Raw genomic sequence first — 21,790 nt, 5'->3', positions numbered from 1 at the left:
CAGACCTCTGATATGACTGGAGTCCCCAGTGGTAGGGCCCTCCTCCAGGCCTACAACTTGCTGCCAAGCCATGCTGGGAGTGATGATGTGGGGGGATACATTCCCGAGGCAGACCCACTGCCACAGCCAGGCCCGAGGTGACACTGGAGTGTCAGGTCCCCCAGCTCCAGTGTGACAGCAGCAGGAGTGAGGAGGAGGCTGAGGAGTGGGCCAAGGTGTCATGCATATTGGTGGAGGCCATACTCTGGTGGCCTTGCCACCAGGCCTCACCACCATCTGAGGCCAGGTCTGGTTCTGGCTACCCGCCTAGTCCAGGGCGCAGGAAACACAGTCTTCTGGCCAAGGTTGCCACCTGTCCCTGCAGCCTGGCAAGTCTTGCAAAGGATTTGGTGAACTGGAAGCCACCCCCCTTCCCCGCCCTACTCCCTTGGGCTGCTCTTCCTCGTGCCCTGCATGCACCCCAAGCCCATCTCCACCACCTTCCCCTGACCCCCACTCCTCTACTGTGCAGGGGACCATTTCCCAGCAGGAGTAGGACAGCCTGCCCCCTTGCCAGCACTCCCATCTGGATGGAGTTGCTCCCAGCTATGAGCAAGGGAGGCGGTAGTGGCATTGCCAGGCCATGTGCCTGAAGGGCCACAGCTCCATACCTGCTGAAGCTGGTGGCTGAGATCCTGGGGTTGTGAAACACTGGATGCCACCGGGTGGGTCAGCTGTGATGCCTGTTCCTGGGAGGATCCCTCCAGAAAGGGCTCTGTGGAGGCCATGGTTCATGGTGCTGGGGGGTGCCCTTTGGACAGCAGGCTGCCTGGATACATAGTGGGAGAAGACAGGTAGACCCCAGGATGGCTGAAGTTCTTGCCAGGGTGCCGGTCCCATATAGCTCTGGCTTGGGGTCAGTCTGCCTGGCCCTGCACCTGAGAGTGAGCATAGTCCCTGGGGACCCTCACCCCATGCTGAGTTGCAGTAGCTGAAATGGCATTCTGCTTGCTCTCCATACAGACATCCCATCTGCCAGGGGAGAGGCCACCATCCAGCACCTGGGAGGTGCCTGCTTACTCTCAGGCACTCCAAAGATGCTCTGCACTATGCTGGACATACTGGGACAGTGTCCAGGAGGAGCTGCTTCAGACAGAGTGGGCATGCCTCCAGGAGGCCCAGGAGTACTGCCAACAGGTCCTGGCTGAGTTCTGCTTCACCCGCTATGACCAGGCTCTTGTCTTGGGGGAGGTGTGGGCTGGGAGGTTAGCCCTGCAGCAGCTGGTGGCAGAGATAAAGAAGGAGCAGCAGTTGGCCTGGGACAGCTATGAGGAGCTGAGGCAACTGTGGGCCTCCATTGAGACAGCCATGCAGGATGAGCGCAGGGTGTTGCAGCAGCTCCTGGTTACTATCCCCATCCTAGCCACTCCTGCCACTGCACCCCAGCCTACACCAGCCCCAGCATAGGCACTTGGCCTCCCTGATTAGCCTACACCCCCACCACCAGGGGCAGTGCCTGGTAAGAAACATTTTACCTGGCTGGTGGCTCAGCTGGTACCCCAGCAGACCCCATGGGCCCACCATGGCTGTCAAAGGGCATCACTCCTGCTTCCCCCCTTCCCAGTCCCAGCTCTAGCCCTGGAAGATCTGGCCCTGACTAGGAGTGCCCACCATCCTACCCTGAGCAGCTGGGGCCCTGGCCACATCAGTGTGCCCCATACACAGGGTGGTGGCATACAGGACTGAGGCTAGGCTCGGGAGCAAGGGGCCACCAACTCCTGATTCTCTCCTCCCTGTGCTTCCTCCTCTGGTATTGAACCTGTCCCTAAGGATCTTCTCTCTTCCTCCTGTTGCTTGTGTAAATAATTACCATTTATTTCTGGTTTTGAATGGGTTTGTGCATGGGAGGAGAGAGGGGAAGGGGAATGGTGGTGGGGTTGTGGAAGGTCTTGTGTGGGGTACTGTTGGAACGTTGCACTGTTGGTGTTGGGGAATTTTGGGGGAGAGAAAGGGGGAATAAAGTTGTTTTTATTTTCACAATAGCCACACTGCCTATATTGTTGCACTCCTCACAGGGGGTGGGGATGGATGCCCTTGGGTAGGTAACCTGGTGCAGGTGGTGAGAAGTTTGGTACCCTACTCAGGGGGTGGGTCTGCAGATGGGTGGTGATGGCTTCACACACTCTGGCTCCTGTATGCCACTGTTGGAGTAGGTGGTCCTCACCAGTGACAATGTTCCTTGATGGCTGGCCCTGTTGCCATTGTGATTGGCTGTACCATGATACATACATGGCTGGGTTTAGCCATGGGGCTGCAGGACCAAGAGGGTGAAGGCTGTAGCAGGTGAAAGCAGGTCTTAGGAAGGTGGCAGTCCTTGCTGCCAAACTTCTGGAGTGGGTACTGAGTGTAGGGGCAACTCTAGGTCAGAGCTGCTGCAGCAGCAGTCCAGCTTGCACAAGGGGCTAGTGTCCCCAGACACCAACTGGCCAGACCTGGGAAGCTCCTGAGGACAAGTGTCTTGGAGGGGCGTGGGCAGTGGGTTCCGCAGGGCTCAGTCCTCGGGCCCGCGCTGTTCAACATCTTCATCAGTGACTTGGACGAGGGGGTTAAAAAGCACCCCGTTCAAATTTGCTGATGACACTAAGATGTGGGGGGATATGAGCATGCTAGAAGGGAGGAATAGGCTGCAATCAGACCTAGACAGGTTACAGGGGTGGGCAGATGAGAATAGGATGGGATTCAACACCGACAAGTGCAAAGTGATGCACCTGGGGAGGAACAAACGGCACCATACCTACAGGCTGGGGAACTCCCTTCTTGCCAGTACAGAGGCAGAAAAGGACCTTGGAGTCATCATTGATGTCAAGATGAACATGGGCTGGCAGTGTGGGGGTGCAGTCAGGAAGGCCAACCGCACCTTGTCATGCATCCATAGATGCATCTCACGCGGGTCCAGCCTGGGGGGACTTCTGGGGATGCTCCTGCTCCCAGGAATCACATGGGGGTGTGTGATGAGCTTCCGGGATGGGTGGACATGGCAGCAGCGGTGGGTGATAGGTGGGGGGGGGGGACTGAGGTGGCAGCATGGTCTATGGGTGTATGTGATTGGCCAGGGGTGTGCATGAGAAAGAGAGAGAGAGATGGGGTGGGGGATGGGTGAGTGGCCACCAGAGCTGGACTTGTAGCCTCCCTGTCACCCTAGAGCAGCCTGTGCAAAGGGAGGTTGGCCTGAAAGGGAAGGGGTTTTCCTAGCTGAGACCCTGAGTGCTAGTCAAGGAGATGGCTGGGGCTGGGCACAGGCACAGGGAGCAAAACAGGAAGTGCTGGCATTGCACAAAGCCACAAAGCAGCAGGTGAAAAAGTCCTGGTGCAGGGACAGAGCTGATGCCAGGAGGGAGAGTACAGGGCAGGTCAGGGGTGAGGGGCACTGGTGGGGCTGTGGGTTGGGAGTGAGGAGCAAGGGAATAGGCAGGGCACTGGCATATCAGTGCTGCTCAGTGCCACAAAGCAGCTACCAGTCCAGCCGCAGCTGTCCCCCCATCCTGGTGAGTGAAGAGGGCAGGGGCAGTTCTGTTTTTTCTACAATAAGAAAAAAATAAAAGCAATGCCAAAGTGCACAGACATTTAGAATTTATTTTATTATGATGACAGAGGCACTGGTAGGCTTCCAAATTGCTTTAAAATTGTAAATATATCAATAAAATTTTGTCTAATTGATATTTCTCTCTCTCTCTCTCTCTCTCTCTATATATATATATATATAATATGGTGGTGTTTCATTTTAACCATGGAAGAATGTAGATTTTAGGTATTTTAATGAGGGAATTTGGGGGGGGTTATTAGAAAAATTGCCAGTTTTAAACAGGGAACACTAGGATCCTTGCTGGTGAGGCAAGTGGTGGGACCCAGGCAGAGGAACCTACCCAGGTCCAGCACTAACTCATTTGGAGGGCAAATGAGGTGCTGGACCTCCTGGCCATTTAAAGCCAGGAGGATATAGTTTGACAGTTCAAGGTGGGCCACCACAATGAGCACATCTTCCAAGTGATAGCTGCCCAGATGACAGAGTGGAAGCACCAGAAGACAGGACAGTAGTGCTGCCCAAAGGCCAGTTGTATAGCCATGGCCCATTGGTAGCTGGCCAGAGGTGCAGGAGGCTCTGCTACAGTGCCTGTACCACAGCCCAGGTGGCCGTGCAGTCCCCGTCTAGGTCTGGCAGGTGTACAGCCATGGGGCTGCAGATCCAAGGGTGCAGAAGCTGCTGCAGGTGGCAGCAGGTCACAGCCAGGCAGCGGCCCCCATTGGCAGACTGCTGCAGTGGGTAGAGGGTGCAGGGGACACTCTAGGTTAGGCCTGCTTCAGCAGTCCAGCTGGCACAAGGGGCTAGTGCCCCCAGATACCAACTGGCCAGGCATCAGAAGCTCCTGAGGGCAAGTAACCCTGAGCTGCTTGCCAGGGTAGCTTTTTATACTCTAGCTTTCCCTGGTTGAAGATCCAGGAGGAGCTGCACAGGGTCAGTTTACCCCAAGTGGCACAATTTGCCCAACACCAAAACATGGGCAATGCATAGGGGGTGTACACAAGTGCACGTGCACCCCCTGATATTTGCCACGCACCCCCTGGAAGCGCCAGCTAGGAAACTGGAAGTACCGGCGGAAGTGCACTTCCTTTGTCATTGCTGGTGGTTCTGTGCTTGGCTGCTAGAGGACCCCGTCTCCCCCTGGTCTGTGACAGGCTATAGGGGGACTTCCCCCAGCCTGTGATTGGCCATGGGGGAGCCCGCCGTTGGTGATCTGGTGCCCCCCAGACTCGGGAGGCACCAGTTGCCTATGAACCAAAGTGTATGTTCAGGCATGTGTGCTGTGGCACAAATCTCTGGCAAAACATTGTGTTACTGCTACTTGAGCTGCTGCAAGTACACATGCCCGCATGTGTGGATGTGCCCTACGAGCACACGCCCCTGCATGCATGGACGCAGCTAGTGAGGGCAACTGTATCTTTAAGGGTTAACATTATGTCCTAAAGACCTATTCATGCCGTCCTCACTATTGACACCTTCTGAATATTCAAACCTTCATTTGGGCTTTGTCTCAGTAAAACTAGGATCAGGTCATATAACTAGTTTTTCGTTCTTAGGTATTTTCCTCAGGCAGATTATAGGTTTATCAAAAATCCTTACTAAAATTATAGTGCAGATTATAAATTTCTACTGGAAAAAGCATACAAAAATAATGCTATAAAAATCTACTACAAAGAAATTATTATGCCAGCTATTTAACAGTCATGAATATTGACCCATATTGTGGTGATCATTCAATCATATTTTACATATGCAAGAAATTGTTAAAGGCAATATTAGATGTTATCAGATACGTACATGTTGGAGAAACGGTAATTTTTGTGACGTTGTGTTATATTTATAATTATCACAAACATTGTGCAATTACTTCACTCTTGTAAGGTACAGTAGAGGTACATGACTTAGCTCCTTAAGTCACTAGCCACATTCTACTTTTCTTTAACCCCTGCAACCTTAGCAAATTTCATGGCAGTGACACAATTTTAGATAGCAGGAGAATCTCGACCTCTAATTTATTACAAGATGAAAAAAATCTGAATTCAGAAGCTATCACTGTAACGAATACCACATTCTCTTTTTATGCCCTGGTTGTTTGTGGTCAGTCAAGTGCAGCTACATAAAAGCTTACAGGGCATCTGCTTTCTCTTTTCTCCTAGGTGGTGACAGTGGTAGCTAGAAGAGATATGATCAGTCTAAAGTCTGTACTCCTGATTCTGATCTCACTTCATCTGATATAAAGGTACAGACTCTTTTCTGAAGTCATTGGAGTGGCATCAGTGTTAACGTCGTGAGGCTGAGATCAGAATCAGGGTATTTTCTCAGTTCCTCTTAGCGCAGCTCTTTTACTTTATGTGTAGCAATTAAATATTCTTTGGGCCAAAGACTGGTGAGAGAAAGACTCTATAGTCCAGAGACTAACCAAGCTTGGGTGGGGAAATCTGGGTCCCTGTCCCTGTACTAATACATATTCAAACATCATGTTCACCAATGAAAACTTGTAAATGTGAACCCCAAGGCTCCAACAGTAAAAATTAACACACCTAAAAATAGATTTAAAATATTACGTTTTTTAAATGTATGAGTTTGGGGGCCTCATGTATAAAGGGGTTTTTTATAATGCAGTATAGAATCATAGAAAATTGAGGTCATCTAATACAACCCCCATCATGATATCATGAGTTGTGATCATGACAAGATATGGTTCTCATGCTCTTACATGAAATACTACTTTATTCTCTGAATAACCTGTTGTTTAGTAATCACCAATAGCCAGGGAGTCTGAGTTCTGCTTTACTTAGTGTCTGAACTACAGTGAATCAACACGGTATACCATGAGTCTCTGAACAAGACAACCACCGTCAGCACCAACCAGCTCTTCGTATGTGTGTAAATTGAGTCAAAATTGAGTCATCAATATTCCAAAGCAAACTCAATGTACTCCTTTCCTTTACATCTCAGAAATAATCATGCCCTGCCTTTGTATACTGATCATTCTTATAAGTCTTATCTTGATCATATTGCATAATTACTAGATTTAAATATTCAGTAGTTACTCTAGTTGAGCTGACATAATTGTTTTGTTTTCATTGTTGTTTCTTCCACTTCCATAGCGGAAGATCTTACATACAGGCCAAATATTGAGCATGCATTTTTTTCTGACAGAGAAACCAGGCATTCACATTTCCCGTGGTGTTGCTGCTGTAGACCAATGGAAGATGAGTCGGGGGGAACACTCTGGGTCTCTGTTGCCAAGGTCAGTTTTGCCTTAGGTTACTAACTGCAGAAGACCCACTGACATATGCTAAAGCTTCCAAGAGGCAGGTTTAATGTATGCTCCTGACCTTTTAGATAATTCTTCTAAGTTTTGCATTTACAACTAGGCCTGACTTGCCTATGAGGGGACTGCTCCCCTCTTGTTTACTTGTTCCGGAGGTCTGGACCTCAGTTATTACTTCACGGCTAATTAGCCTGAAATGCGGAGATCAAAAAGAGATCTTCTAAAGTAGACGTTCCATCAACTGTCTTTTTCAACACAAACTTTTTTTTTTACTTGATTTCCAAAACTGGCATGTATATTACAGTTGGCATGACACGTCAGCTTTGTCCTCTGAGAGAAAAGTTACCAAGCCATTGTCCACAGACCATAGATGGCAGATGCTTCAGCCCTCCATGGAGAGCTGCCTGATCAAGTGGTGCTGGGCTTTCCTTGTTTCCAGCTGCTAAATGTCACTAAAAAGCAACTAAGATACTTTGCCAGTATTACTTGCTTACTGAAGTTATGCTGTAGCACAGGAGTATAAAACTCATTTGGCAGATCAGGCCCATGGATTCCCGCCCCCTGCCCCAAAATGCTAGATGCAGCACCTGCATGTGGTACCTGCCAGAGCCAATTTAGGATCTGCTCCTCATGTGGGTCCTGCTTGAATCCCTGAAAGCATACAAAAGGTGAGTAGGTCCTTCTCTTCATTGCTTTTTGTGACTCAGTCTTAAGGATCAGATGATGGGTGTAATATGGATTTTCACAGACTTGGACATGGTGGAATAGAATCACACGTAACCGTTTAAGATGGAAGAGAACCTGGCCCTACATATATAAGCAGAACGTAGAAAATTAGCAAGATTAAGGACTAAGTCGACACATCAACATGATGAAAACCTGTGCTGCTATCCTCCTTCCTAGGCCAAACCCAACCCTGCAATTCAAAGGAATGAAACTGCTTTTTTTTGAAGAGTTAAACATGACAGTCTTTTCAGCTTAATCTATTTCTTCATAAAAAGACCTACAGAGATTTAGTCAATAAGAGATGATGAACCACCTTTTGTATTAGCAGTTTTTCAGGGACCTGAGAAGGATGGAGTGGCACCACGCTTAAGTGCCTAAATCCATTTCTGTGACTAGTAGATGGAATATAATAATCTGGATGATAATGGATACTGATGTTCCAAATTCTGGGAAAGAAGCTGAATCCTTTATATGAAGGACTCTTTAACAACACTGGTACATTTAGCCATTACGTCCACTTTTGTTTATCTTAACTTTGCTGCAACAGAACCATTAAATATGTGTTTCATTTCTACTCCAGCTCATGGAATAAGCTGATGCTTAACTGCTCCTTTGCTTGATGGCTAGAATGAGCATTTCCCTCAACCAGTGCTAGGCTCCCTCCATCAGAGTAGTATGAGTCTAGCATGAACAAGTAGTTACAGGTCTTGTTACCATCACATGACCAGATTTTGGTATCATAAATTCCATTAATTAGAACTCCAACACAAACTTCTGCTCATTTTGTAGCCTTATGTAACAAGTCTGAGCCCTGGGGCAGCCGTGGCTATAACTCCTGTCTCTGCTTGGGCTCCTTAAGTACCCCCCCTCTTCTCCTGCCTGCCACACCTTGAGGTACTCATTGTTTTTTTGAAAAGGGAGCCTGCTCAAGAGCCCTAGAGTGAACCCAAGTCCTTCTTTCCATGAGTGGAAGGATCCTGGATCCTGCCAGTCCCACTCCTCTTCTTATGCCATGTGGCTCCCCCTGGCCTCTCTGTGATCCCAGGGCACCTGTTACCTTATGGGCTATTTGTGGTCTTCAGTCTCCCCTGCAGCCATGCCCATGCCTCACAGAGGTTATCAGTTGTCTGTCAGATGGGGTATTTTGCCCACTATCCAGTATCAGCTCAGTTCAGGCCTTCATGCCCGTGTTGGGGACTCAGCTTTCTTGGCTTCTGCTCATTTCCTCTCACTGGTCCCTTAGCCTAGGGCTCACTGTGCTGGACTTCTTGGCTCCAGGTCCAGGCTTGCCCTTTTGGCCCTGGTTTCATGCTCTCAGGCTTTGCTCCTCTTGGGCTTCAGGCCTCTGGCCCTGGTCTCATCCCTCTTGGGCTCTGGCCTCAGCCTTCCTGGCTGTAGCCTTCTCTAGCTTGCCCTCTCAGGCTGTGGGCCCCTGGCCCCGGTTCTGCCCTCTTGGGCTGTGGGCCTCTGGCTGTAACTCTGCCCTGCTCGGCTCCTGGGCTCCCTGGTCCTGTTTCTGCCTTGTTTGGACAATGAGATGCTTGGCCCTGTCTCCACCCTGTTTGGGCACTGGGCCACCCCTATCCACCTCTGATAGTCCCAACCCAAACTGCCGGTGAATGAAACAAACAAAAAAAAGTGCTCTGGCTAAAACTAAAACTCTTAGCTCACTGGGTGCATACCCATCCTGGGTCCTAGTCCCCTACCAGCCCTCAGCTCCTTACTTGCTGCTTGTAGGCATAGCAGGAACACAGCCAGGCACCCAACAAGAGCCTTCTTGCTGCAGACCTCTTCCTTCTGAAGTCTGCAGGGTCAGACTGGCTGCCCTGGCTCAGACCCTGGGCTTATATGGCTCCCAAGCCCTGCCCCTTCCAGCTGGGTGTTTCCTTGTGTGGCTGCAGCGTCCCTTCACCTTTATGGGAAGCTTATTGCCTAGGCAGTCATTGTTCAGCTTCCCGGGGCTCTTTTTGCTTCAGTTTCTCCCCTTATTAGCAGGAACAGGAACCTCTGGCTCCCTCTTGCAGCTCAGAACAAATTTAATTAGTTTAAATTATGCCTGGCAATAGTACTTGTACTTATGTAGCACCTTTCAGTTGATGACCTTAAAATTATTCTAATTCCATTAACTGTTTACTAACTACCTGAGGCTTAAGATCTCTGTGAAGTAGCAAAATATTTTTTCCATTTTACGTATGGGCAAGTTGATGATCAAAGAAGTCAAGTGACTGGTTCTCATTTCCGCTTCAGCAGAAATGGAGGGTATTTCTTTTTACTTCAGGCAGGGGTGGACAGTGGAACATAGTCTATTGAATATGCCAGAAACTCACTACCGATGTCCCTCAGGGGTATTGCTTAATATTCAACAAATATGCATTTAAATGGCGCACAAAAATGTGTAAATTTCCTTGTCTTTTACCAATGTTTTTACTACACAAGGGATGTCTAAATTAAAGCTGGATTCTTTGTGCTTATATCCTCATTTTTAAATTATTTCATTTGCATGCAAAGGGTGAGCAAATATTGCTGTTGGAAAATTTAGCCTTTGGAAATGAAATTCAAAAATTCACCAACTTGAAAAGAGCTGCCGGGCATAGAAATCATTTGATCAGTTCTCAGCAGGGTCTCTGGCACTGACTATCAAAACTACTACAATGGCCTGGCAGCCCCACAAAAAAACACAACAGATAGGGGAAAAAAAAACCCCTTCCTAAGGTTACTCAAAAATGGCATGATATTATCTATTAGACAAAACAAATTCCAATGCAACATACAGTAAAACAAATAAAAATGTATGTTCTGGCTTGTGAACGGAACAGATGAGAAATGCTACAAATTTCGGTCAATACTTAGATACCATCACCTCTGCACAAAATACCGTGCCTCATAACAGAATACAGCTGTAAAGATATAATTTATTGGATATTACAGTTATGCTTTTCAAAGGTCACCAGAGAGCTGTGTAAATTGGCTTCATGGGGTTTTCTTTCATGAGAGATAAGAACAAATAACCTGTAGGCATGATTCCTAATACAGTCTACTTCAACGTGCTACATTTATATTCCATGCTTTTTTCCCCTGTATAAACTGGATTAAAAATCAGGTCTCTTTAAAATACAAACCAAAACTTTGGGCCGGTTTCCCGGCAAGCATGTGACACCGCTGAGATGAAGAGGTGGAAAGGAGCCTTTTGGGCTCTTTCCCTGGGCTTGACTCTGCAGTAGTCCAATCCCCAATTTAGTTCAAAGCAGTTTCTGGAGTGAGCGGGTCATTCCTGACATCCAGCTTATAGCTCAAGGTTGTGTAGGTGTCAGCTAGGGGCAGCTTTTGGCCCAAGTCTGATACAAGGCTCAAACTCACATCCCTGGCTGAGATAACTTGGCTGAGGAGTATCTGGGTATAATTTAGAACTGCCTTCCTCTGGCTGGACACCTGCAAGGATGTGTTAGTGCATTGAAGTGCCGTGTCAATGCAAAGCATCATATAAATACTAAGGCTCAGAGTCTCTTCTGCTCCCAACAAAAACTGGGCTTGGTAGAGGAGGAATCTCGAGGCCTGAGTTACGGCCTTGGTGGAATTTGGAGGAGCTTGGGGGTGCCTCTATACCTGCCTGCCGGTAAAAGTAAACACCTTGGCTAGATCCTCATTAGGTATAAATAGGAATAGCCAGAGATGGCATTCAACTCACAGGCTGTGTCCACATGTGGTGTGGAAGTTTGGCTGTCTGGGGACAACTAGTGGCGGTATACCTAGTTGTCCCCAAGGATTGCCCATGCCATGTGTGCTCTGGCATGCGGCAAGTTACCCTGGGGCAGTAGGATGAGCCTTACCTGGGGTGCTGGGGGCCTCCCGGGGCTGGAGCAGCAGCAGTGGAGTGTGGCTCTGGCCAGCCCAGCTCCAGTTTGAGCAGCACACGCTGTCCTGCATGTCTTTTCTCTGTGGACTTTTTTGACCCCTGGATATCCAGGGGTCAAAAACCCCCTCCACACTGCTCGACTGCAGTGTGGAGAACAACTGAATGTGTGGTATGTGGTGCCACAGACATGTCTGTGGCATGATGTACCACACAGCCGCACTCATCTGAACATGGCCATAGAGGCCTGGGCAGAAGCTAAGCTGTGGGGTCCAGCCTCCTCTCACGGGTATAGACGATGACTTGTGCTAACTTATTTTAACGGGACCCCAAAGGTCTTGGCTCCAAGGCATCTTCCTAGTTGCTTGCCCCTAGCACCAGCTCTGGTATAGCTGCATTGAAGTCAATGGGGCTGGACTAATGTGTGGCAGAGGAGAATCTGGCCCTCTGTGTTTATTAAATGCCAGGGCTCTTTGTGCTGCTGTGAAATCATGCTGTTATTATCCCACCTGGATAAAGGTAGTTCCAGCAGTACTACCCACTGATCCACAACTGTATAGCCCATCAAACTCACTGCACCTCCTGGTTATTTCCTCCTTAACAGTAGGATCCTCCGCTTTATCATATCCTGATTCTTTCTCCCACAAAAGAGTGTTTTCTTTCCTTTCCCTGTACATTCCCTGTTCTAAGAGGATGTATCCAGACATGTATGATGAGCAGGACATGCAGGAAGATATAAAGTCTGGAAACAGGCCATATGCTGGGTGCGGGGCCAGAAGAATAGGTAAACTGTCTGGAGAAGCCATATCTTTGAGTTATTTCCTCCCTTCGTTCCTGAGGTCTGAGCTTCTGTCTCCCATATGAGAGGCTAAATTCTGTGTCACGGCCAATAACTATGAACTGAAGTCAATATGGAGTTTGTTTCCAATTTCAATTCCATATGCACCAGAGCCCGGTAGGTAGAGACAAGGTCTGCTAACACCAGATGTTGGGGGTCTGGGCTTGGTCCTCAGGATCCTTTCCAAATCCTAAATATGTTACAAACCTTGAATAAAGAGTCTTTGACTCCACTGAAGTCAATGACATCTTCCAGATTTAAAGAGGAATAATGAGAGAAGTATGTTTGCAGCAATGGAAATGAGGCTTAAATGAAACTGAATGGCAAAAAAAGAGCTGCTCTGAGGCATCAGAACCAGGAGTTTCCCAGATTTGTTTAATATTCATTGTGCGCGTTGTCTAAAAAGTCATTGCACGTTTGTAAAATTTTGCTGCACACCTGCACATCACACAATGCTTGTTTCAGGCCTCGATCACATGATACCTCTCCCTAAACCATTGATAATCATGTCAGGTTACTCAGGAGAAGCCAACAGTTTTGTGCAAGGCTAAGATAGTAGCAAGTAATGAGTATTCCCATTTCAGCACATCTCTAATGCAAACTCATACAAGAGAAATATTACACATTAGCCTCCTTTAGAGGAAGCTCATTAAAATAGGAGTGTTTGCACTCCCACTGCTGTATGAAGCTGTTGCATTTTTTTTTATTTGATTCCTAAACCAATTAGTTTTCCATACTATAAATGCCTTTTATATACACTCCCCCTTCTAAGGGAGGGCTGTCATTTTTAATGGGAATCATTATTTGAGCTGAAATGTTTGGTCTGGCAAGTCAAGTTTGTTTCTATTGTGTAGCATAAAAATGTAGCTGTCATTTGCCTGCTACCTCTTGCAGCTGCAGAGTTTCTAGATGCCTCAGCTACTCTGGGCTCACAATTCAGCTCTACATGAGCAAAAATAAAAGGATCTCACTGGATATGCAACAAATACTCCTTCTTCAGCATTTCTCATGCAGGAATCTAGATAGTACTTTTGCAGTGCTAAGAAAATACTTACTGGTTACATCTATACGTGCAGTTAATGTGACACAAACTCTGGCTCTTATCGTGCTAGAGTTTATTGTTCCTGGGCACCATGTTTACATGTGTGCCCAGGACTGCAGCCCACTAAGCTGGGTTGGAGCAGCCCTGGCTGGCGGGGGCCAGGGAGGCAGCCTGCTAGGCCAGGGCTGATCCAGCCTGGCACAGTGTGCTGCAGAGGGGATGGCCAGGGCTAGCAGGAGGCCTCCACACTGAAGCACCCTTGTGCCCCAGCCAGCCCCATCAACGTCGACATTTGCATTGCAATGGAATAAATAACTCTGACACAGTACAAACCTGTGGCGGCGTTAGTTTACTCTGTCCCTGCATGTGTAGATGCTGAGACTTTACTGGGGAGCTAATTAGTCTTGTGTAAATGTGCCCATTGTGTCTAATGTTCACCTTGGAGATTGTGGGGGGAGCTTCATTCCTCTAGGAACTGCTCACAGTGAGCCACAGTCTCTCCTGTTCTAATAGACAAAGCAGGGGGAAAAAGGATTACTACACTGCATTACAAATAGGCAGTGGAGGCCCAGGGTAGTTAAGTGATCTGCCCAAAGATCCGAAGGAAGTCTGTGGCAGAGCTGGCAGCTGAAAGCAGAATTCCTGAATTCCACTCCCGTTCCTTAGCCGCACTTCTGCTCAGTGCTGGGAAGCCTCCTTTCCTCAGCTGTGCATTGCAACTAAAACTGATACGTTAAAAATGATTTATGCCTTTTTGGGATGACATATTTGCTCAAGGCCTTTTGCTAACCCACGTGGGTTTTGCTTTGTGTTTGACAGGAACACACAGTCAAGTGGAATAAACTACTCTGTGTGAAGAACAATTGGAGTAAAGGTTAAAGGTGAATCAGAGTCAACACTATCAAAGCTGCTCTTTTGTTTAAAGGGGAAATGAATTTTTACTACTTCAGTTTACTCAGGATAAACTCAGCACTAATATTAATGGGAAAAAATCCTCTCTTTGAGGAGCACTGGTGTGTCATGATTGGGTCAGAAGCTAGCAATACCAATTGCAGTACATGTTAATGAAAAATGTACTGTTCAGTAACTTAAAAAAATGTCATCCCACAGGTGGGCCGCTTTTAATTTTGGAAATATGAAGATAATAAAGGAGAAGAGATATTGATTTTGCTGTTTGAGCTAAACTTTGATATTATCACTCACTCCATTATCTGTGAAGGAGATCAGCACCAGAGAGCACATGAATGCAGGGGTCTCGTTTCCCTTGTCCACAGAATGGGAGTACATTTTCTTTCCTACATCCATGTGGTTGTTCACAGGGTAAATGAGAAGAGCTCTATCTGCATCAATTTACACCAGCTGAGGCTTTTGACCTTTACACTTTAGTGACAGAAAAGGAATAGCAGTGAGCCAAATGGTGGCAAGAATTGGTCTTTGGAAAGTATAAAAGTATGGGTAACTGATGTGGTTTTGTTGCAGATTTCAACCCTGAGTCTCTAAAGTGTCAGCTCAGCACAAAATTGCTTTCTTTCTTCAGATGTATGCGTTGCTGCTCATAAAAATAATATACATAAGGAAGTTGTTAAATAACATTTGTATCAAATTAACTTGGGTGGTCTAAGCGTTATCAAATAGCTAAAGGATTGGAGAAAATGTGTATCTTAAAAAAAATCTACCAGAGTGTCTACTATAGCTGCAACCTGTTTAGTTTTTGTCAATATGTTTTCTTTTAGGAAGACTCTTTTTTTGCTCCTGAAAACATCCAAATTCCTCTGAAAACAAAGGATTAACATCTCAATGGGTGGTACCAAGTATTTCATAATATGTGTGGGTGATGCTGCTCCTGGTGATCTGTTAAAAAGGGTCATGATTAGGTACTGTCAGATATGCATAATATGGGTTCATTAGATGAGAAAAGACAGTGGAAAATTCTCTTCATTTCTTCAGCAAAATAGTGGTATTGCCGCATAACTATTCAGTAGTAAGTAAAAATGTCCGTTATATTTGTCCATCATATAGTGTAGCATTATCAAGTCAGTTCTAAATCACTGAAATGAAGTTAACGAGTCAAATTTGGCTTCAATTTACTGTTCCAAGAAGAGCTGACTGGAATTCTGTTTATAAGGTAAAACAGCAGTAGATGGTTTATAGGGAAAAGGCATGCATTTCTCCTGTGGGAAAATGAACGTGGTAGCGGGAAAGCAGAACCAATGGCAGAAATCATTCATATTCACAGAATAATTCCATAGATATTATAAAAATATAGAAAAATCTCCCTAGTTTGGGTCAACCTTTAAGGGATTAGTGGCCCAATACAGCTGAGATAACAGCCAAACTTTTGGTTGCTTTTAATTAATTCTCATCCATACTTTTAGGGGCAGATGCCCAGCTGTTTTCAGTGGATAAACTGGATAGATCAGGTCTGCTAACTTACAGGGAATTTCAAGCCCCTCAAATCTGTAAAGAATCAATTGCTTTAACATATGGATCCCAGTTCTGGAGCCCTTGCAAAATCCATAGTACTGAGTCTCCCTTTCTGATGCTAGCCTGGATCAGGAAGTGTAAATGTGTTGAAAAACGAAAAAAGTATTGTTAATTTTTTAATTTGATGTTTATGTTCTCAATGTAAATATGTTTCAGTTTGAGTGGGTGCATCTACACGTGTGCCCCACTGTCCAGCTGACACTGCATGACTGAACAGCACCAGCTGGTAGTGCGCTGTTCCAGCCGTGCACGGGTCGTTTCCAACCCTACTGCACAGTAGCAGTGAGCCTGGATTGTGGAGCGGGGGCTGGGAACAGGTTGGGGACAAGCTCCTCAGCCCGCACTGCACGGGAACAACTCCCTGCTCAGCCTGGAGCTGCCTAGGACCTGCCCCTGACAGGGACGGTTCCCAGCCAGCCCTAGGCTGCACAGGGCTGCACATACAGCCTGGAGGTGGCAGGGGACCGTTTCATTGCGGGCAGTCCCCAGCCAGCTCCAGGCTGCACATGGAGGCTTCCCGGTACAGCCCGGGGCTACTGGGAACTGCCCCAGTTAGAGGCAGGTCCCAGCCCTGTGCCCGGATCAAGTGGTTGAGGCATGGGGATTGAGCTGCAGGGGTGGGGTAGGTCCCAGCCCAGGCAGCCAACAGTGAGCTAGCTTCCCTACTGGTGGATCGGGGCAGTGGGCTGGGATCTGCCCCTCCCCTGCAGCTCTTTCCAAGCCCTGTGCCCCTGGTCAGGGAGCCAGGGCCAGGAGCTCCCTGCTGCTGAGGGGACATTGTCCCTGCCTTAGCAGTAGGCAGTCCCCCAGGGCCAGGAGACAGCTATCTCCTGGCCCAGTGCTCCCTGCCAGCCCCTGGGCTAGCACCCAAGGGGAGTCTGAATCTCTCTTCAGTTGTGTCAGGGGTGCATTGCAGGGCTGCAGGAACCTGGGAGAAAACATACTCCCTAATCCATGCATGTGTAGAGACCTAGCCAAAAACTCTTACTGGGCATGAGTACACATGGGCATTTAATGTGCTAATGCATCTACATGTGTATGCCCTTACTGTGTCTTACAAATGGCAATTTTAGGCTAATCATGCCTACATTTGATACCTCCATAAAGAAGGCATTTAGGCATGAATAGTTAAAGAGCATTAGCAAATGTGTAGATACATTAATGTGCATCAGTGCAGGGATTTCAGTGCTGGATCTGCCCAGCAACTAGGGGCTGGCCAGAGCCGAGCCCCAGGGTTCTTGGCTGGCTGCCTCTCCTCTTCCAGGGCTGGGCTGCTCTCTGGCAGCCCCTAGCTGCAGGATATAAAAGATGCCAGCTATTTTGTGCCTTGGGGCACACAGCAAAGGGAACCTGGAGAAGCTAGTACTCTCTGCAGGAGCCCACCAGGCCCCATGTGCCTTGCTGGACAGGACCCAGGAAGCCTCTGTCTATCTTATTCCCTAGCTGGAGCTGCTTCTTGGCCACAGGTGAGTGTTGCAAAGGACTGCAGGCTGCTGCATCCCTTGCTCAGCCCTGAGATTCCCCCCAGGGCTGCTGAGCCTGCTCTCTATGAAAGCAAGGCCAGCACCTTCACCCTGCAAGCCTCAACCCTGAGCTCTGTCTCTTTGCAGGCACTGTGGTGAAGTGCCTCTGCCATGCAGGTCCCCATTCCTGGCTGTGCCCCTGTCCTGGGTACTGCTGGCAGCCCTCCAGGGCTGGCACTGCAGGGACAGCTACATAGGGGGCTAGAGAGCCAGGGTGGGGACAATTTCCAGCACATCATCCCCTCTGAGTCCCGGACCCACATGCCACGCACCCATCCTGAGCACCCCGGGTTCCAACTAGACCCAGGAGGAGGTAGGTGACTTTATGGGGCTCTGGGCTGGGGCTGACATCCAGTGATAGTTCACATGGGGCAGGTGCTCAAATGCTCACATTTATGAGGACATGTCAGCCAGGATTCAGGCATGGGGCCACTCCTAGATGGTGTGGCAGTGCCACATGAAGGCCAAGATCTTGCAGGCGCAGGGGGTGGCCATGACTGTCTTCAGTCATTGGTCCAGTCATGCCCAGAAGACCTTCACATGGGAGCTGACCTGCATTTTGGTGCCCCAGGAGCCAGGCTGTATCCCTGCAAGTGCCACCAGCAACGGTGGCCTGCCTTGCCCAGTCCCTGCCCTGATGCCTCCGGTGGTATGTCACTGGAGAATGGGACTTCAGGCCTTCAGCCCCCTGCCTCACCCACCTCCTTGGCTTCTGCATCCACTGGCATCTTGGGGAGCCTTGCCCAGTGGCTGCCTCACTCTTGGCCCAGCCCCACACCCTACCACGAGGAGTGGCCAGCTACACCACCACCGGCCATCAGCAGCGACAGATCCTCCTGGGGTGGGGCCCTGCCAGGGTGCTGGCCTGGCACTCACTGAAGGCCATGGACACTGGGCACAGCCAGATGCTGTCACTGATGGGGGGGCCCCACACTGAGCCGCCAGCCTCACCAACCCTGGACACATGGTAAATCCTGCATTGGGGGAGGCCTTCCCAGTCCCTGGCCTTACCCCTGGTCCCTGCTCAGCTCACCTTCACTCCCCTGCCCTCAAGTCCCACCTCCCACCAGCATGAAGAGAGGCAGGACAAAGTTCAAGACTTTAATGAGCAGCCCCTGTCCCCACAGCTTGGTGGGCACAGGCTTTTCACACTCTGAGGAAGGTGTTGATGCTGGTGGCAATGTCCTCCTTGCCAGTGAGGGGCAGGGATGTGTAGTGCTGTGAGAGGTAGCCCTCCAGTCAGTGGTGGAGGGTACAGGGAAGTCCAGGCTTGCCCCAATGCTCTCATAGTTCAGGGTCCTGAACCAGGAGTGCAGGTGCACCCAGGGCACCAGCAGGATCATCATCAGGGCATAATGCAGGGATGGCAAAAATTGTGGATCCAGCCAGCAGCCAGACTCCATTTCCCATCTGCATGGCTGGGGCTAGTTTTCATGGAGACCCCAGCAGCAGCAGTGCAGTGCTGGGGCTTCCATGGAGACTGGCCCCAGCAATGCTGGCAGGGCATGTGGCAGAGTGTGGAGCTGCTTCAGGCTGAGGTGGAATCTTGCAGTGGTGACAGCATGGTTTGGAGCCAGAGCAGAGCTGTGATCTGCAGCCTGCATGCTCTGGGAAGGGGAGTGCAGGCAGCGGATCATGTCTTGGCCCCAGCTCCTTGCGGTGGTGACAGCATGGTCCCGAGCTGAGGCAGAGCTACAATCTGCATCCTGCATGACCCTGCCTGCATGCAGGCTGCAGATTGTGGTTCTGCCCTGACTCTGGACCAGGCCAGCCCCATACCCAGTTGTCCAGGAGCCCCATGTGCCCAAGCCTAGGTGCTGTGGGCTGGGCAGCAGCACAGAAGAGTGTTTGGCCTGCAGGGTAGGTGGGGATAGGCCCTGGAGCTGCGGCAGGAGGTGCTGCTAGCAATCTTCCCTGGCCTGTCCTAGGAAGGGGCTGGTGGGGGTGGGGGGCAGGCAGCTTGTGGGCTGCTAGCCTCAGGGGAGCAAGTGGGGTGAGGGGCCTCAGCCAGTGGCCACCTGGGCACAGCCCTGCCCGGACACTTGCCATGGTCTCTGAGCACCCATACATGGCAACTGCTGAAGTGAGACTGGGCAGTGCAGGGCCCTTGCTGCAGAGCATCTTATCACACAAAAGGCTTCTGTCTCTTGCCTCTGCAGGGCCAACATCTGGATGTGGGGGAGAAGCTGCAGAGCCCTGTGGGAGTGCCACAGCAGGGTTGCTGCCACATGCCGCCATGTGTCTGGAGGCTGGAGCTCTCCCCATTGGCCACAGGGGCATGTGGCAGGGTGGGACTGACCTGAGACTAAAGTTAGTTCCACATCCCACCATGTATAGACACCTGCCAAAATACACATGGTTCACATTACTTTAAATTTAAGCCCACTAAAATTCACATGTAGACACTCACTGTGCAGTAGGTTACTGCACAGTAAATCTAGGCTGGAATAGATGCATGTGTAGACACACCCTACTAACTCATTTGCACCATAGAAAGAAAGCTCCAGATACATGAGCAAAATCCTTGGTCACTGAAGCAAGAACAATATTTGTATATATTATAACATTATAGCTACAGAGTCCAGCATGACTAAAAAGTTTAGCTAAGTGAATTTTAAAATCAACAGGAAAACATTTTTGAATATGACATCAGTTTGGAACTCTGACTGGAACTTTTGCAAAATATGTAAATGCACTCACATTTTCAATTAATGTTAATAGTCAATTTGTCATAAATGAACAGACTGTGGGTGCATCTACACATGTGCTTTACTGAGGAGTAATCCAGCCCACTGATTACTACCCCATGATCCTAATCCATGTGGGTACTAATGATGCGGCCAGGAGAAGCCCTGATCACCTGATGGTGGACTACCACGCTCTAGGGGGCATGCTGAAGGAGATAGGTCCACACGTGGTATTCTCTTCTGTCCTACCAGTGAGCGGATGTGGAAGATGGCATGAGACGTGCATCACAGAGACCAACTGGTGGCTTCTGGAATGGTGTCTTGAGGTGGGCTTTGGCTTCCTTGACAACGACCTGCACATCACGACAAGAGACATGCTTAGATGGGATGGGGTCCACCTTTCCCCTAAAGGTAAGAGTGTATTCTCTTCTATGTTGGCAGATCTCCTCCGGCGGGCTTTAAACTAGGCTTGTTGGGGGAAGGGGAAGATGAGGGTGGAGGAAGCCTTGGACCGCTAAACCAAGCAACACCCACAAGTACAGCTCAGCCTAGACCAACGAGCGGAACATATACACAGGTAAGCAACAGGGGCCAGGGCAATGCTGAGAATAGGGGGCCAGTGCACACATCCCCAGGAGGCCTCAAATGCCTCTACACAAACGCTCATAGTATGGGTAACAAGCAGGAGGAACTTACCCTCCTGCTAGCCGACACCAACCCAGACATAGTGGGGCTCATTGAAATGTGGTGGGACCCAACGCACAACTGGGCGGTGAATATCAAGGGCTATAGGCTGTACAGGAGGGACAGGACAGGGAGGAAAGGTGGGGGTGTGGTGCTCTACATTAAGGAGGAATACACATCCTCATCAAGTAGCACAGTCAGAGGAGGGGCACACTGAAGTGCTCTGGGTTAGAATAGAAGGAAGTTGAGGTGAAAGAGACTTAACGGTGGGAGTCTACTACAGACCACCCAACGAAGGGGAAGAGCTAGACAAGGAATTCTTAAGTCAGCTCATGGAGGCAGTTAGGTCAAAGTACGTGGTCATCATGGATGACCTGAACTTTCCAGACATCTGCTGGGAAGAGCAGTCAGCCAGGTCTGACCGCTCATGTAGGTTCCTAGCCAAAATGCAGGACCTCCACCTAACCCAGGAGGGGCACAGCCCCACCAGGGGAGACGCCTTGTTGGATCTGATGCTGGCCATGGGCGATGACCTGGTGAGGGGGCTGCGGGTGCTTGACCACCTGGGCAACAGCAATGCTGAAATTCACCTGCTGAAATTCACCATCCAGCACAAGGTGGCAAAGGCCTGCAGCAAGGCAGCAGCCCTAGTTTTCAGGAGGTTGGACTTCAATGAGCTAATAAGAACAGTCCAGGAGGCACTGAGGTCCCTGAGGGGAGGGGAGCCAAGTGTCCAAGAAGAGTGGTTGCTCCTTAAGGAGACGATCCTCCAAGCCCAAAGGGAGGTAATCCCAACACGGATCAAAGGGAGCAGGAGAGCGCAAAAGATACAATGGCTCACTAGAAGCATCTGAGAATGTCTCCTAGCTAAAAGGGAGGCATACACCTAATGGAAGGGAGGGGTCATCACCAGGGAGGACTATACTGCGGTTGCTTGGGGCTGCCGGGGGGCAGTCAGGAAGGCCAAGGCAGAGATGGAACTGGGACTAGCTTCCCAGATCAAGGACAACAAGAAGTCCGTTTTTAAATACATAGGGGGCAAAAACAAGGTACCGGGTAACATGGGGCCCCTGCAAGACACGCTAGGAAATTTGGTCGTCACACCAGATGACAAAGCTAA

At 49.2% G+C, this 21,790-nt stretch overlaps 1 pseudogene; it reads left to right on the top strand.

Moving 5' to 3' along the window:
* Positions 1 to 974: 974 nt before the first annotated feature.
* LOC149868032 (uncharacterized) lies at positions 975 to 1,725 on the top strand (annotated as a pseudogene).
* Positions 1,726 to 21,790: the final 20,065 nt, after the last annotated feature.

This window comes from Crocodylus siamensis, chromosome 3 (assembly GCF_052110815.1).
Source record: "Crocodylus siamensis isolate JL-2025a chromosome 3, ASM5211081v1, whole genome shotgun sequence".
Lineage (NCBI taxonomy): Eukaryota > Metazoa > Chordata > Crocodylia > Crocodylidae > Crocodylus > Crocodylus siamensis.
This window is presented reverse-complemented; position numbering and strand designations above follow the sequence as displayed.